This window comes from Podarcis filfolensis (genome assembly GCF_964270895.1).
Source record: "Podarcis filfolensis genome assembly, chromosome: 12".
In the NCBI taxonomy this organism is placed as follows: domain Eukaryota; kingdom Metazoa; phylum Chordata; class Lepidosauria; order Squamata; family Lacertidae; genus Podarcis; species Podarcis filfolensis.
In genome coordinates, this window is record NC_139614.1 from 51833232 (window position 1) to 51851981 (window position 18750).

The following is an 18750-nucleotide window of genomic DNA, read 5'->3' on the forward strand; positions in this document are numbered from 1 at the left end:
AGCCCTGCGATGCCAAACTATATGACAAGTGTCATGTGTAGTTTGGACCTCAGCTCAGGAAGTAGGAACTGAAAAGCAACAGTGTCATCTTAATTTAGCAAGTGGGAGATGCCAGTTCTTCTTAACTCTTGTTATGGAAACATCTCGTTTTTGATTAATTTTAATTTCATTCTGGGCTTTATACAATCCTCACTCCCAGGCTTGACAGTCTATGCAGCACAAACTTCCTCATTTCCTCAGTGTTCCAATCCTCTGGCTGCAATAATATTTTCCATTTTTGCTCGAGCCAGTTAGGGGTGATCATTTCTCTGGTGCAAAGGAATTCACCCGGGGGCAGGATTTGTGGCTGGGTAGGGAGTCAAGAGGGGACGTGGGTGGCACTGTGGTCTAAACCACTGAGCCTCTTGGGCTTGCCGATCGGAAGGTCGGTGGTTCAAATCCCCGTGACGGGGTGAGCTCCCGTTGCTCGGTCCCAGCTCCTGCCAACCTAGCAGATTGAAAGCACACCAGTGCAAGTAGATAAATAGGTACCGCTCCGGCAGGAAGGTAAACAGCGTTTCCATGCACTGCTTTGGTTTTGCCAGAAGCAGCTTAGTCATGCTGGCCATGTATTTGACATTTTGTGTGAACCACCCTGAGACCTTCGGGTATAGGGCGGTATAGAAATTAAATAAATAATAATAATATAATAATAGGCTTCTGCACTAGCTGTACATGCACCTGTAGATGCTCTAGCTTGCCATTCCAAACGGCAAGCACAAATCTTTCTGCACCAAGGATGGTTATAAAAGGTAAAGGGACCCCTGACCATTAGGTCCAGTCGTGACCGACTCTGGGGTTGCGGCGCTCATCTCGCTCTATAGGCCATGGGAGCCGGCGTTTGTCCTCAGACAGCTTCCGGGTCATGTGGCTAGTATGACTAAGCCGCTTCTGGAGAACCAGAGCAGCACACGGAAACACCGTTTACCTTCCCGCCAGAGCGGTACCTATTTATCTACTTGCACTTTGATGTGCTTTTGAACTGCTAGGTTGGCAGGAGCTGGGACCGAGGAACGGGAGCTCACCCCGTTGCGGGGATTCGAACCGCCGACCTTCTGATCAGCAAGTCCTAGGCTCTGTGGTTTAACCCACAGCGCCACCCGCGTCCCTTAAGGATGGTTATAGAAGTGATTAATACAGACTTTGCTTGTGTGCTCAAGACATCGATTCCATAAAACATATTTTGTTGCACTGTGCAAAATATGAGCAAGCCAGGGCTGAACTGATATTACCCTTGCTGGTACCTTTCCCAGGAAAATCAGAGGCTCACTATGTCAGGTTCCTATTGGAAGACCGGACAAACACTAGAACATTAGCAGTGGCCAAGTTTTTATCGGTGGTTGCAAGAACCAATGATCCCTATATTCTGAACTAAATGCTTGTTTAACCTGGAGGTAGGCTGTATGAATTGTGTATTGCTTTGTAACGATTTGTTGGGTCTCTGGACCGTAATAAAGGTTGATGATGATGATGATGGATTTTTTCCCCTTGGCATGAAAAAGCAACAGTCCTCCAGAAGCTGCTGTCCTTCCATTCTGTGGCAGGACAGAGAATTTGGCCCTTGATTTCAGCCCTTTAAAATAATAATAATAATAAAAAATTCCTGGACAGCAAAATGCCTCCAACCATTTTATGCAGCCTCACTTTGCTTCCGTGCAAAAACAAGAGACTATTGTTATGTAACTCTTCTCCTTCTCCTCCCCCCCCCCACTGCATTGAGTAATTTGGGGGGGGGGGTTGTTTTTTCCCTGAGAATAAATGTTAGAATTCTCACGGACAACGTATGAACCTTGGCTCCTCTGCTGAGAAACTAGCCCTGGAGCGCATCTCTGCTTTTGGAGATTTCATAAAAGAGCTGGCTTTGCCTGAGAAGTCTCTAAATCTGTTTTGACATCCTGGTAGTGCTGAATAAGTGGCGGGCCACTTTATTAGAAGACGGAGATCTCTCCACCGTGGCTCCCTTTACAGAGGCAGTAGAGGCTGGATAATATTCTTGCATGCCACTCCAATCTCTGAGCGGTGCAAGATTCTCAGGGTTCAAGGCGCTTAACCCAATGTCCATGCTTCCTTTGGAAATGAGGCACAGAGGAGATTGTGGTGTCTTTATGTGGTTTATTTGCACATATCTACAACCTGAACCTACAATGGAGGGCTTCACAGCATTAACTGTTAGGAGCTCACAGGCCTTGCTTCCCCCGTAGCTGAAGCCTTGGATTCAAACAGAAACCAAACATCGCCCTGTCTCTCTCAGTTCCCAGTTTTGCTGCTTTGCTTCCAGCTCACATCACTCCAGACTCTCTGCTCTCAGCTCTGTCTTTGTCCACCCGCAGGTTTGCCATCTCACACAGAGCCTCTTTCCTTTGTTCTCTTCATGGCCCATCACCCAGGCAATCACCTCAACAGAAGTCGGCAAATGTGTCCTCTGTTTTGCTCTTCAAAATATGGCAAGCCTACAGGAAGGGCGTTGGCAGATCAGATCAAAGGTCCATTTAGGCCAGCATCCAATTCCACATAGTGCCCAATCCTGTACCTCCAGGAAGTCCAAAGGTGGGACACGGGTGCAATAGCTTTCTCCTGCTGTTAATCTGAGCAGCTGCTATTCAGGGGCATGCGGTGTCAGGACATGGCAGTTCCTAGTGGCATGGCTGTCAGCTATGGAGACTCGAGTTCAAATCCTACCTTGACTGTGAACAGTGAAATAATAATATATTATTATTATTAATACCCCACCCAGCTGGCTGGGCTTCCCCACCCACTCTGGGCGGCTCCCAACCGAATATTAAAAACACAATACAGCATCAAATATTAAAAACTTCCCTAAGCAGGGCTGCCTTCAGATGGCTTTTAAAAGTAAGATAGTTGCTTATTGCCTTGATGGGAGGGCATTCCACAGGGCAGGCACCACTACCGAGAAGGCCCTCTGCCTGGTTCCCTGTAACCTCACTTCTCGCAGCGAGGGAACCACCAGAAGGCCCTCAGAGCTGGACCTCGGTGTCCAGGCAGAACGGTGGGGGTGCAGATGCTTCTTCAAGAATACTGGGCCGAGGCCGTTTAGGGCTTTAAAGGTCAGCTCCAACACTTTGAATTGTGCTCGGAAATGTACTGGGAGCCAATGCAGATCTCTCAGGACTGGTATTATATGGTCTCTGCGGCCGCTCTCAGTCACCAGTCTAGCTGCCGCATTCTGGATTAATTGCAGTTTCCGAGTCACCTTCAAAGGTAGCCCCACGTAGAGCACAATGCAGTACAGTGGTACCTTGGGTTAAGTACTTAATTCGTTCCACAGGTCCATTCTTAACCTGAAACTGTTCTTAACCTGAAGCACCACTTTAGCTAATGGGGCCTCCCGCCGCCGGAGCACGATTTCTGCTCTTATCCTGAAGCAAAGTTCTTAACCCGAGGTACTATTTCTGGGTTAGCGGAGTCTGTAACCTGAAGCGTCTATAACCTGAAGCATCTGTAACCCGAGGTACCACTGTAGTCCAAGCGGAAGAAAAATCACTGCCCAATATCCTTAACTGCAGAACCTGAAGTCTCTGGATAATGCTTGCTTAGCTGAGAGCAGTGGTTCCCAACTGGTGGTCCACGTAACCCACCCAGAGGTTCTGTGGCACCATTCCCGTAAAGAAAACTACCATATAGATATCATAGAATCATAGAATCATAGAGTTGGAAGAGACCACAAGGGCCATCGAGTCCAACCCCCTGCCAAGCAGGAAACACCATCAGAGCACTCCTGACATATGGTTGTCAAGCCTCTGCTTAAAGACCTCCAAAGAAGGAGACTCCACCACACTCCTTGGCAGCAAATTCCACTGTCGAACAGCTCTTACTGTCAGGAAGTTCTTCCTAATGTTTAGGTGGAATCTTCTTTCTTGTAGTTTGGATCCATTGCTCCGTGTCCGCTTCTCTGGAGCAGCAGAAAACAACCTTTCTCCCTCCTCTATGTGACATCCTTTTATATATTTGAACATGGCTATCATATCACCCCTTAACCTCCTCTTCTCCAGGCTAAACATGCCCAGCTCCCTTAGCCGTTCCTCATAAGGCATCGTTTCCAGGCCTTTGACCATTTTGGTTGTCCTCCTCTGGACACGTTCCAGTTTGTCAGTGTCCTTCTTGAACTGTGGTGCCCAGAACTGGACACAGTACTCCAGGTGAGGTCTGACCAGAGCAGAATACAGTGGCACGATTACTTCCCTTGATCTAGATGCTATACTCCTATTGATGCAGCCCAGAATTGCATTGGCTTTTTTAGCTGCCGCGTCACACTGTTGGCTCATGTCAAGTTTGTGGTCAACCAAGACTCCTAGATCCTTTTCACATGTACTGCTCTCAAGCCAGGTGTCACCCATCTTGTATTTGTGCCTCTCATTTTTTTTTGCCCAAGTGCAATACTTTACATTTCTCCCTGTTAAAATTCATCTTGTTTGTTTTGGCCCAGTTCTCTAATCTGTCAAGGTCGTTTTGAAGTGTGATCCTGTCCTCTGGGGTGTTATATCAGGTTGTTGTTGTTGTTGTTTTCCAAAAGTATGGGGTCTGTGGCTGTGTGAGGCTGAGATTGCTTTCTTCCTCCATTGACAGCCCACTGTGAGTAACTGAGAAGGGGGTGGTGAGAGAGAGAAAAAAGAGGGAGAAGAAGGGAGAGGGAGCAGGAAGAGAGAAGAGGTGGAGAGAGGGGGTGAGAGAAGGGGAGGAGAGGGAGAAGGGAGAAGAGAGGAGATGTAAGTTTACGGTGCATGCCAAAGGCCAAAGCATAGAAGCACAAGCAATTTCAAACACAAAATATAAATCAAGGCATCTACTAATACAAACAGAACCATCAATTTTCAGCGAGACTATAGCTAGGGAGCCTCCACTTCTACACAAAGTGTCTTTCAGATTTAGACCTCCGAATCTTCCTTTCAGTTCACAATCCAATTCCTTCTTCCTAATCCTCATTGCCGCCAACGCGAAAAGGGCCATCTTGCGAATCACCAAGTGTTGGAGTCACTCTGGAAAAACTGGACCCTCTCCGGTGGATGACTGCTTCCTTGAACAAACAAGGCTTCTCGAAACAAATAATGAATAATACCTTCTACCTGCGATTGCCCGCATATGCATAGTCTATCTGTGTATGAAATCTTGACCAGCGTCGCTTGAAATCCCAACTCAACGAAGGCAGATCTTAATGGTACAGGCAGACGTTTAGACAAGTAACTAGCTCTAAAATGCTCCGATTTCACTAGAGGGAAGCACGGGGAACATTAAGATGATTTAATCGCTTGTGGGTCCCTCCTGGATTCTGTCCAGTAGAGTTGATTCCTAAGTTAGCCCTCGTCCATCTTCATTCAGCTCCTGCAAACGATAATAATCAAGTCTACATTGAATGCTTATAGATGCGGGTGGTGCTATGGGTTAAACCACAGAGCCTAGGACTTGCCGATCAGAAGGTCAGCAGTTCGAATCCCTGCGACGGGGTGAGCTCCCATTGCTCGGTCCCTGCTCCTGCCAACCTAGCAGTTCAAAAGCACATCAAAGTGCAAGTAGATAAATAGGTACCACTCTGGTGGGAAGGTAAACGGCATTTCCATGCGCTGCTCTGGTTTCGCCAGAAGCGGCTTAGTCATGCTGGCCACATGACCCAGAAGCTGTACGCCAGCTCCCTCGGCCAATAAAGCGAGATGAGCGCCGCAACACCAGAGTCGGCCATGACTGGACCTAACGGTCAGGGGTCCCTTTGCCTTTACCTTTACATTGAATGTTTAATTTTCCCCAATGTGTGCTCCTCAGTTCCATATAGCAATTGGATGGAAAGCGTCCATTGGGCAAGGATGTCTTTTGTTTCAGGTAATTAACTCATGCACAGTTGACTCTCACCTTGACCGTTGTCCAGCCAGCTTCCGTTCATCGAAGAGCCTCTGATCTCCCATTGGGTGAAGAAAATAATCTCCAAAGAAATGGATTCTGAACCATTTCTAACCCTTTGATAGCATTCAAGTCATCTCCCCAAATTTCAGCTCCATTCGGGTGATCACTTCACTACCAAAAAAATTAAATATGGGATCAAACAACTGTCCGCCCTCCTTGAAGTAAAACTTCATCAATGTCCCTGTCACCTTCTGCGTCTTGGCCTGGGTGGTGAGGGAGAGAGGGGAGAGGACTATAACTGTGCAGGCCAAAATCCAACAGGTGCAAATGCAGCCAAGAGGAAAGCTGCACCTGCAGAATTTCGGCCCGCTGGTGCATAAGACACAAGAATCAACTTTGGTGGCCTTGCATGTGTGTGGTTCCTTAGCTCTTTAAATCCGGGACTTCTCTGCTCCACTTTTCTCACTGCTGTCATCCGATAACGACAAATCACTCTTTGTTTGATATTGCGGCTAGAGTAAATATTTTCTATGCGTCACCCCTGACATCATTTCCTCAGGTTTATGAGATCTGGGTGTTGAATCGGCAGCAGTCTGGCTCGGACTAAGGGGCTGAAAACGCCTGGAGCTGTGCGATTGGCTGCTCTCTGCGGAAATCCGATCAGGCTCTAGAGGGGTTATGGACACATTTGTGTTTCCAAACATTTAGACTGGGATTATAGCAGCCAAAGGAACAATCATCAAGGGAAGGCAGAGGAGGATGTGTCAACCTTGTTAGACAGCTCTAAGCAAGAAAGCAAGCAAATAAGTGACGTAGGCTGGAGATAACTTGAGGGTGCCTTTGAGCCAGGCAAAGGGTGACTTCCCATGTTAGAGGCTCCAGGGCAGGCTGCAGCAACCTAAAAATCCGAGATGAAAATCAGTTGTAGCAATTTATGACTGTACTCTATGGAACTGGGTGATAACCAACTCTGGAAAGTGAAGTAGCATATATTTGAAACACCATTGAAGAAGCCTGCAAAGACCCCATTCCATGTGTCCCCCCTGCCCCGCCCCTTTGTGATGCTTTTGTGACATTTTCGAGTCACTTCCAGGTTTGGTGCACGTGCAGTCACACAAATATCGGAGGCACGTAAAACAGTGGCTGCCTGTAGTCCTCTTTTCCACCTGAGCTCTGCTTTGACCTTGATTAAGTGTCAACTAAGGGATGTGTGTGGCACTGTGGGACGCAGGTGGCGCTGTGGTCTAAACCACTGAGCCTAGGACTTGCCGCTCAGAAGGTCGCGGTTCGAATCCCCGCGACGGGGTGAGCTCCTGTTGTTTGGTCCCTGCTCCTGCCAACCTAGCAGTTCGAAAGCACGCCAAAGTGCAAGTAGATAAATAGGTACCGCTCCGGCAGGAAGGTAAATGGCGTTTCCGTGCACTGCTCTGGTTCGCCAGAAGCGGCTTAGTCATGCTGGCCACATGACCAGGAAGCTGTATGCCAGCTCCCTCAGCCAATAAAGCGAGATGAGCACTGCAACACCAGAGTCGGCCACGACTGGACCTAATGGTCAGGGGTCCCTTTACCTTTACCTTTAAGGGATTGAAATCCAGAAGAACTAATAATAAAACCAGATCTCCACCTTGGTACCCTCTCTAGGGAACATAGCATTTTAGAGCTAGTTCTCTGACCAAACTCTTAACGGTTTCCTTAAGAAATGCCTTTACTGAACTGTGTTTCCAAGAGATGCCCACTGCAGTCTTAGATGGCCGCTGCAACAAGGTCCCGTAAGTGGACAGACTTTGCATTTGTGGTCAACCTCAGGTGGAAGACATCACTCGATATCTGTTACTCTGCCTCTTACATAGAGACCCAAGAGATTGCTTTCTGAAACCTTTGCTCACACCTGCAAGCAGGGCACACCCAGGCAGAAATGGTCCAGTTTCTTTTGAGTGACAATAACAGCTTCGTAACGCAGAGGAGGGCATTGCTGTGTTGTGTAATAAACAAAAATCTGCCTTTGTTCCCTTATGGGAAACACAAGAGCCCTTATAGAGTTCTTTGTAGGTTCTTCATCAGTCGGAGAAAATAACAGAGGCCAACCCAGAGAATATTGAAAAGCAAAGCAACTTGTAAGCTTGATCTTTATTGAACTGCAACAGGGTGCTCCCCTCACACGCAGGAAAGGAGGAGGACCCCGAACAAAGGTGTGCCCACCCTTATATAGACATTTTAAATTGGCCACCCTGGAGCTCAAGACCACCCCCAGAAACATCATGCATACATCATAGAAGGGGTGTAGCTCAAGACCACCTCCCAGATACATTATACCTACATCACAGAAAGGGCGGTCTACAACAGAAATCCGAGTGCGTTATTTATCTCCTGTCTGGCAGGTTACCTGTTAATGGTCACTTGACTGGATTACCTGGGGAGCCTGGCCAGTCTTTCATAATGACTAATACTTAGTTCCTGAGCCACGTCACAGGCTCACCCTATTCATACACAGACATACCCTTAAGACAGGATTTGTGAACGAAAAGACAAAATGGTTTCAGGACTTTTTCTGTGGGGTTTCAAACATGTGGTTTATATATGCAGTTATGGACATTTATATATATATATGACCTTTATTTATCATTCATATATATATATATATATATATATATATATATATATATATGACATATATATATATATATATATATATATATATATATATATATATATGACAATGACAAACTTAGCATCTTAAAAAATAAAGACATCACCTTGCCAACAAAGGTCCGTATAGTAAAAGCTATGGTTTTCCCAGTAGTGATGTATGGAAGTGAGAGCTGGACCATAAAGAAGGCTGATCACCGAAGAATGGATGCTTTTGAATTCTGGTGCTGGAGGAGACTCTTGAGAGTCCCATGGACTGCAAGAAGATCAAACCTCTCCATTCTTAAGGAAATCAGCCCTGAGTGCTCACTGGAAGGACAGATCCTGCAGCTGAGGCTCCAATACTTTGGCCACCTCATGAGAAGAGAAGACTCCCTGGAAAAGACCCTGATGGAGGGCACAAGGAGAAGGGGACGACAGAGGACGAGATGGTTGGATAGTGTTATTGAAGCTACCAGCATGAGTTTGACCAAACTGCGGGAGGCAGTGGAAGACAGGAGTGCCTGGCGTGCTCTGGTCCAGGGGGTCACGAAGAGTCGGACACGACTAAATGACTAAACAACAACAACATATATGACCTTAAATTTTTTATTTCTGTTGGCTGGAAGTGAAAAATAAAAACCAGGAACAGGGAGTTAGATAAAATCACTATAAATTGCTGGGGAGTGTCAGAGGTTTAATTTGAAATCAAGTTTGTTGGTGTCTATTCCAACCTCTCTCTTATATCATGGATGTTGGCTCATATTATGGGTGTACGATCTGCATTGCTTCTTTGGTACTGTTGCTGCAGGTTTGTCTCAGCCTTTGGCTAGAACAACAAACTTCTATGTATGTAGCTTTCGCCTGTTTGGCGGTTCTCTTTTCCAAGACTGCTTGCTGCCTGGAAAGAGAGGGGTGTGCTGATACTGCCCTAGTTAAGCGTCTGACCCACTTGTGGCAGTGCCTGTGGGGAGATAAGGATGCGAGGATGTCATCTGACAAAGCTGCCTGTTTTCGTCGCACTCAGCCAGAGGAGTGTGCTTTTCTTAAGTGGATCAGAAAACAGAAGGAAAAGTAAATTGGGAGGGAGCAACAGAGGTAGTTTCATCTGTTGGACTACAACTCCCATCATTCCTGACCGTTCGCCACAGTGACTGGGGCTGATGGGAGGTGGAGTCCACCAACATCTGGAAAGCCACAGGTTCCCCATCCCTGCCTAGAGGGGTAACAGCAGCTGTGGCACAGTACTACCTTCTGGAATCAATTTGGTAGGAGTTGAACAGTGTCCCCTAAATTCCAACTGTCTCAGGTGACCCAGAAGAATTTGATGAAAAGTCACTGAGAGGTCCAGTAGAATGATCACTCTCCTCTAAAGATGTAGATTGCTGATAGCAGCCACTGATGTAGATCCAGTCCTTTCCATTTTATTCAGTCATAGAAAATCATCTAGCCCAACTCTCTATTGTTCATTTTATTTCCTCCCCAAAAAGCCCAGTGCGGCAGAACCTTTGCCTTGAACCCAGATTCTTTGGAGTCTAGACCAGGCATCCCCAAACTCGGCTCTCCAGCTGTTTGGGGACTACAATTCCCATCATCCCTGACCAAGGGATCCCTGACCAAGGGATGATGGGAACTGTAGTCCCAAAACAGCTGGAGGGCCAAGTTTGGGGGGGGGGTGCCTGGTCTCGATTAACTGTCTCACGCAATAAATCTGAGAGCTGATCCATTGCTCTTTTGCTCAGTTACCCCTCACTGAATAAAGCCCAGAGCTGAGCGACTGCAATTTTGCTCAATTACTGTCCTGTAAAAGGCAGTTTGGAAATGAACCTATTATTGAGATCTGCCTAGTCTAAAAGGAAGGAGTTTTGTTGGGTTTTCCCCCCAGAAGAGGTTGGATTCCAGCCTCCTTTTAACACTCGGGGAGGGGAAGCCCCCTTTTCTCTAGGCTATAACATTATTTACCAAGGTTCTTGTGAAGCTAGTCAACTGGGTACTCTCAGTAGATCATACTTGCCATGACAGCTACTAGCCATTTCTTAATGGTGACCTGCACTATTCATAACACAGGAGTATTCTTCACAACTGTGAGCAGGGCAGTAGGGGGGTGTAAGTGAAGACAAACAACAACAATTAACTATAAAGTTGTTCACTCCTCAGGCTGCACAGATAAAGCATTTTGGTAACCAGTGTGGTGTAGTGGTTAAGAGCGGTGGACTCGTAATCTGGTGAACTGGGTTCGCTTCCCCACTCCTCCACATGCAGCTGCTGGGTGACCTTGGGCCAGTCACACTTCTCTGAAGTCTCTCAGCCTCACTCACCTCACAGAGTGTTTGTTGTGGGGGAGGAAGGGAAAGGAGAATGTTAGCCGCTTTGAGACTCCTTCAGGTAGTGATAAAGCAGGATATCAAATCCAAACTCTTCTCCTCTTCTTCTTCCGATTGTGTAGATAAAATATAACTGATATGAATTCTACAGGATGTGGTAGTAGTGTGTGAAAATGGTCCAGATCAACGGATTCTCAGGCATGCACTTCCCGATGGTGGAGATGTCAGGTGTCTTCCTGGCACCCAGATATCTTCACTTCACTGATAGCCAGGTGCAAAACGCATCTGGCGGATTCCAAAACATTGCAGACAGGGAGTCTCTCTCCCAACTGAATATGGAGGTGCCAGGGACTGATCCTGGCTCCTTCTGCAGGCAAAGAAGATTCTCTACCGCCAATCCGCAGCCCGGCTCCTACAAGATTAATTGAATTATAAAGGCACAAATCTGGGAGAAACCGCAAGCCCTTTCAGAGGATAAAGTCCAAATTCCAAGTGACGGCGATAAACTAGACTCTGGTTACCCGAGAGACAGCAAAGTATGTGTGTGTTTTACAGTAGAGTTTATGGACAAACCCAGTGTAAGCGAGCTCTAACTTTATAGGTGCTGTTACAAGCTGGTAAGCCCAGATTTGTTATGTTCCATTTCAGACATGATGGTCTCCCAATACTATACTTTCTTCAGCTTTCAGTTTATGCCAGCAGCATGCGTTTGCAAAGTTAGTGTGCTCTTTGCCCCTGCAGGGTGATTTCTGTGCTAAGTAAGAGGGTGGCGGATTGGGTATCTGTGTGTTTGGCTTATCTGATGGATGGGGAGGAGTAGTGAGAAAATGGCTGCAAGGAGGAAACCAGGAGTCAGCAAACTTTTTCAGCAGGGGGCTGGTCCACTGTCCCTCAGACCTTGTTGGGGGCCGGACTATATTTTGGAAAAAAATAATGAACGAATTTCTATGCCCCACAAATAACCCAGAGATGCATTTTAAATAAAAGCACACATTCTACTCATGTAAAAACACCAGGCAGGCCCCACAAATAACCCAGAAATGTGTTTTAAATCTCGATTTCTTATTCTTCCAGTAAGTTTCGCCGTTTCTGCATATTCCATAAGTTTTTGTATCCTTTTCTTCCTTTGCTGGGATGACTTCTTTGCTGGGATGACTTCTTTCCATTTTGGGGCAAGTAACATTCTTGCCCCCTTCATGGATCACTGCCTTGCCGTGGCGAAGGGGCTTGAAGAACTCAGAGAAGCTATGAACTACGCCGAGCAGGGCACACAAGATGAACAGGTCATAGTGGAGAGTTTTGACCAAACGTGATCCACCTGGAGGAGGAACCGGCAAGCCACTCCAGTATCCTTGCCAAGAAAACTCCATGGACAAAGACAACAGGCATATAAAAGTTATGACGCTGGAAGATGAGCCCCTCAGGTCGGAAGGCGTCCAACATGCTACTGGGGAAGAGCGGAGGGCAAGTACAAGTAGATCCAGAGCTGATGAAGCGGCTGGGCCAAAGCCGAAAGGACGCTCAGTTGCGGATATGCCTGGAAGCGAAAGGAAAGTCCAATGCTGTAAAGAAAAATATTGCATAGGAACCTGGAATGTAAGAACCATGAACCTGGGTAAGTTGGAGGTGGTCAAAAATGAGATGGCAAGAATAAATATTGACATCCTGGGCATCAGTGAACTAAAATGGACGGGAATGGGCGAATTCAGTTCGGATGACCATCACATCTACTACTGTGGGCAAGAAACCCGTAAAAGAAATGGAGTGGCCCTCATAGTCAACAAAAGAGTGGCGAAAGCTGTACTGGGATGCAATCTCAAAAATGATAGAATGATCTCGATACGAATCCAAGGCAGACCTTTTAACATCACAGTAATCCAAGTTTATGCACCAACCACTGGTGCTGAAGAAACTGAAATAGACCAATTCTATGAAGACTTACAAGACCTTATAGAAGTGACACCAAAGAAGGATGTTCTTCTCATTATAGGGGATTGGAATGCTAAAGTAGGGAATCAAGAGATAAAAGGAACAACTGGCAAGTTTGGCCTTGGAGATCAAAACGAAGCAGGGCAAAGGCTAATAGAGTTCTGTCAAGAGAACAAGCTGGTCATCACAAACACGCTTTTCCAACAACACAAGAGACGACTCTACACATGGACATCACCAGATGGGCAGTATCGAAATCAGATTGATTATATTCTCTGCAGCCAAAGATGGAGAAGCTCTATACAGTCAGCAAAAACAAGACCTGGAGCTGACTGTGGCTCAGATCATCAGCTTCTTATAGCAAAATTCAAGCTTAAACTGAAGAAAGTAGGAAAAACCACTGGGCCGGTAAGATACAATCTAAGTCAAATCCCTTATGAGTACACAGTGGAAGTGACGAACAGGTTTAAGGATTTAGATTTGGTGGACAGAGTGCCTGAAGAACTATGGATGGAGGCTCGTAACATTGTACAGGAGGCAGCAACGAAAACCATCCCAATGAAAAGGAAATGCAAGAAAGCAAAGTGGCTGTCCAACGAGGCCTTACAAATAGCGGAGGAGAGAAGGCAAGCAAAATGCGAGGGAGATAGTGAAAGATACAGGAAATTGAATGCAGATTTCCAAAGAATAGCAAGGAGAGACAAGAAGGCCTTCTTAAACGAGCAATGCAAACAAATAGAGGAAAACAACAGAATAGGAAGAACCAGAGATCTGTTCAAGAAAATTGGAGATATGAAAGGAACATTTCGTACAAAGATTACCATAATAAAAGACAAAAGTGGTAAGGACCTAACAGAAGCAGAAGACATCAAGAAGAGGTGGCAAGAATACACAGAGGAATTATACCAGAAAGATATGGATGTCTCGTACACCCCAGGTAGTGTGGTTGCTGACCTTGAGCCAGACATCCTGGAAAGTGAAGTCAAATGGGCCTTAGAAAGCACTGCAAATAACAAGGCCAGTGGAAGTGATGGTATTCCAGCTGAACTATTTAAAATTTTAAAAGATGATGCTGTTAAGGTGCTACACTCAATATGCCAGCAAATTTGGAAAACTCAGCAGTGGCCAGAAGATTGGAGAAGATCAGTCTACATCCCAATCCCAAAGAAGGGCAGTGCCAAAGAATGCTCCAACTACCGCACAATTGCACTCATTTCACACGCTAGCAAGGTTATGCTTAAAATTCTCCAAGGAAGGCTCAAGCAGTATGTGGACCGAGAACTCCCAGAAGTGCAAGCTGGATTTAGAAGAGGCAGAGGAACCAGAGACCAAATTGCAAACATGCGCTGGATTATGGAGAAAGCTAGAGAGTTCCAGAAAGACATCTACTTCTGCTTCATTGACTATGCAAAAGCCTTTGACTGTGTCGACCACAGCAAACTATGGCAAGTTCTTAAAGAAATGGGAGTGCCTGATCACCTCATCTGTCTCCTGAGAAATCTCTATGTGGGACAAGAAGCTACAGTTAGAACTGGATATGGAACAACAGATTGGTTCAAAATTGGGAAAGGCGTACGACAAGGCTGTATTTTGTCTCCCTGCTTATTTAATTTATACGCAGAATACATCATGCGAAAGGCTGGGCTGGATGAATCCCAAGCTGGAATTAAGATTGCTGGAAGAAATATCAACAACCTCAGATATGCAGATGACACAACCTTGATGGCAGAAAGTGAGGAGGAATTAAAGAACCTTTTAATGAGGGTGAAAGAGGAGAGCGCAAAATATGGTCTGAGGCTCAACATCAAAAAAACGAAGATCATGGCCACTGGTCCCATCACCTCCTGGCAAATAGAAGGGGAAGAAATGGAGGCAGTGAGAGATTTTACTTTCTTGGGCTCCATGATCACTGCAGATGGTGACAGCAGCCACGAAATTAAAAGTCGCCTGCTTCTTGGGAGAAGGGCAATGACAGGCCTAGACAGCATCTTGAGAAGTAGAGACATCACCTTGCCAACAAAGGTCCGTATAGTTAAAGCCATGGTTTTCCCAGTAGTGATGTATGGAAGTGAGAGCTGGACCATAAAGAAGGCTGATCGCCGAAGAATTGATGCTTTTGAATTATGGTGCTGGAGAAGACTCTTGAGAGTCCCATGGACTGCAAGAAGATCAAACGCATCCATTCTTAATGAAATCAGCCCTGAGTGCTCACTGGAAGGACAGATCGTGAAGCTGAGGCTCCAGTACTTTGGCCACCTCATGAGAAGAGAAGACTCCCTGGAGAAGACACTGATGCTGGGAAAGATGGAGGGCACAAGGAGAAGGGGGCGACAGAGGATGAGATGGTTGGATAGTGTTCTCGAAGCCACAAACATGAGTCTGACCAAACTGCAGGAGGTAGTGGAGGACAGAGGTGCCTGGCGTGCTCTGGTCCATGGGGTCACGAAGAGTCGGACACGACTAAACGACTAAACAACAACAAACATTCTTGCTGCTGTAGTTGCATACATAAATAAATTTCTATACGATTTACATAGGTTGTTCTATCCCTTTGGCAATCTAAGGTGTATCGGTCTAATCCAGGCTTCCTCAAACTCGGCCCTCCGGATGTTTCAAGACTACAGTTCCCAGCATCCCTGACCACTGGTCCTGCAAGCTAGGGATCATGGGAGTTATAGGCCAAAAACATCTGGAGGGCCGAGATTGAGGAAGTCTGGTCTAAACAAGAGGGGGGGGGGAGTCAGCATAGAGATAAAAGTATGTGAATAGTCTGGGAATCTGGAGGTTCCTCAATCTCACCTACTGTGCTGGTCCCAAGGGTTAACCGTTCAGCAAGGTCCGACTCCAGTCTGAGGTCAAGGGTCCAGTATGGAGGCTGTCCATCAAAGATGAAGCTGGGTCCAAGGCAGGGAGTCGGGTGAACTCAGGAACTCTGGCAGGAGAGCAGGACAGGGTGCAGGCAGGAACAGGCTACCAACAATGTTGCTCCCGCAACTTGGGACTGGGGCTGGCTGGCTTTTATCTGCCCTGGGCATAGTGTGGCCCCGATCCACAGGTGACTCACCTCTCCTGGCCTGGAGGAGAGCACTCCTCCTGCGATAACTTAGTTTCCTCCGCCTCTCTGCCCTGAGCCTCTGCAGCTCAGGAGAGGCTGGAGGGTTACCGGACCCAGAGGCAGCCTCAGCTTCCCCTGACGGGGCTGAGAGTGGAGCACCTGCAGGCAATGGGTCCTCCATCACCTCAGAAGCCAGAGCAGACTCAGCTGGTGCCTGCACCTGAGGATCCAGCACAGGTGAGGACCCTTCAGGCTCAAGCCCCAGCCCCGGCTCAGCTGGTTCTGGAGGCGGGGAATCCTGTGCAGGTTGGGATCCCTCAGGTTCAGCCTCCGAGTCCGAATCCCAGGCCATCACACCTCCATGCTAGCCCCTCTTTTGCAAGCTGAGTTGCACCCAAGCCTCCAATAGATTAGCATTCTGGTTCTTCTGACTGCAGTGTTTTTCTTATTGTTCTACATGATTCAGAGGAAGTCCAAACAGCCACTGTGAGCGGTAGGCACACAGGCTTGCAATGACCTTCACAGCAGAAGGTCAGGGGGAACAGGGCAAACTCACCCTTTGTATGTGATAGTGTGTCTCCTTTATATTCCCCAATCCAGCTGTAGCCACATTTCCAAAAATATTTTTTTTTATTTTAAGTTGTGCCAGAATGTAGGTGGGAATGTGTGTTTCAATGTGCATCAGAATGTGCCCTGCATTGTTTTCAAAGGCATTCAGAATTAGGTGCGGTTTCCAAGGTGCATTGAGATGCAAAAACCAGTCTGGAATTCCTGATCTAGCCAGTGCTGACACGCACAAAAACCTTGCTGACCTGCATGGATCTCCTTATCTGGTTTGGAGCAACAGATCTCTTGTATCAGATCAAGAGTCTATTTTGCCCGTTTTTCCTAGCACCAAGAGTATTGCTAGCTGTCTCCTCCAGGAAATATCACTTGAGCGCAGGAATAACGCTTGGCGATGCTTGCTTCTCAATCTTTTCTGCAAATCTGGTCTGGTTTTTTTCCATTCCGATTGAGCATTGCACAGGTATTTCATTTATGTAAATCATTCCAAAAGTAGGTAAAATGCCGGCATCGGCTTAAAAACCCTTCTTCCCTGAAGACACGATATAAAAAACCGCAGTACCAGTCTGTTAAAATCTTCGAGGTTCTGTTTGACGTGTCCTAACCTTCCCTTTCCGTCCGTATAAGGGAGCTTCTCAATCTTTCATTTATTCAAATGTATTTACTGCCTTTTGAGCTCTCAAGGCAGTTTGCAGCGTGGTGATGTACTTAAAATGCTTAAGATCAAAGCTGAAGGAAAGTGAAAAGAGGCCGGAAGATAATATCACCTGAAACAAGCCACAGCATTAGTGATGCACATAGTGTTTTGTAGAATAACATCAGTGCTTCTTTTTCTGGGGGTATTAAGGTAAGGTTACCAGATTTTTTTCAATGAATCCGGGGACACAATCAGCCAATCAATCAATCAATCAATCAATGCTACACGTTGAGGAGCAGCCCCATCCCAACTCCTACTTGCGTGTAAGCAGGAGGGGGCGAGGATCCCTCAGCTGGGAAGAGAGGCTTCCCATTGCCTAACTGAGAGATCCCTGCCCTGCTCCTGCTTGCGCACAAGTAGGAGTTGCGAGGCTGCTCCAATAGGCAGCCTGAAGCCTCCCTTCACAGCTTAGTTGCTGGGGTCAGGGAAGGTAGAGGCAGCCCAGAAGCTGCATCTGAGAGCCCCTGCACCACCATCATATGGGGACTTCTGAGCAGCTCCTGAAGCCAGCCAGAGCCAACCGCTCCGGGCTGCTGAGACTGCCACCGCTGTGTTTCCCGGGGACATTAGATGAAATCCGGGGACATTCCAGGGATGGAATTTGTCTGGAGACTTATTTGCAAATCCGGGGACTGTCCCAGGGAACCCGGGATGTCTGGTAACCCTATATTAAGGGTACACAGCACTGGCACTTTTTCTTTGAGAAAAGCGCTGGTTAAAAGTATGGCACTTACTGTAAGAACTGTATGTTGAGTACCAGCACCTATTTTTCTAGAACTTCCGGGTCATGTGGCCAGCAGGACTAAGCCGCTTCTGGTGAACCAGAGCAGCACACGGAAATGCCGTTTACCTTCCCACCGGAGTGGTACCTATTTATCTACTTGAACTGTGTGCTTTCGAACTGCTAGGTTGGCAGGAGCTGGGACCGAGCAACGGGAGCTCACCCGTCGCGGGGATTCGAACTGCCGACCTTCTGATTGGCAAGTCCTAGGCTTTGTGGTTTAACCCACAGCGCCACCCGCGTAGCATTCTGAAAATCGATCACAACCCAGCCAAACATTAGCCCTCCTATTGACTTCCCAAAGAGAGAGAAAGCCCTGGGCTCTGTCAGTTATGCTGGCCACATGACCCAGAAGCTGTACGTCGGCTCCCTCGGCCAGTAAAGTGAGATGAGCGCCACAACCCCAGAGTCGTCTGCAACTGGACCTAACAGTCAAGGGTGCCTTTACCCTTTACCTAACAATTTTGCTCCTGGGCAACCACCCCAGTGCGCGCGCGCGCACACACACACACACACGCGCACACACACACACACACAGCATGCTATACCACTGCTCATGGGCCTTATCTACATTTAAGTTTCCTCTGATTTTTTTTTCTTTGATAACATTTTATTAATTTTCCAAAAATAACAATACATTAAAAGAAAAGGAAGGAAAAAAACAAAACATCGTAAACAAATTTTAAAACCATAATTTTTTGCTTGACTTCCCGCCACTCCCCCTTTTGGCTCCATTGATTAGTATGTCCATAAAATCTTATATTCTTAACTATCCAATTTTAAACCTTCTTCGTGTTATTACAAGTGACTTTTAAAAGTTATACTAATGCAAAAATCTATACACAAAGCTTGAAGAGTATACATTAAACATTTGCCCTTTTATATA

At 46.7% G+C, this 18750-nt stretch overlaps 1 protein-coding gene across 1 annotated transcript in view; it reads left to right on the forward strand.

The window, feature by feature from the left end:
* Positions 1 to 18750, forward strand: part of LOC310746124 (vasoactive intestinal polypeptide receptor-like) — a 116489-nt gene that overhangs the window by 21559 nt on the left and 76180 nt on the right. The gene's annotated exons all lie outside the window — the stretch shown is intronic.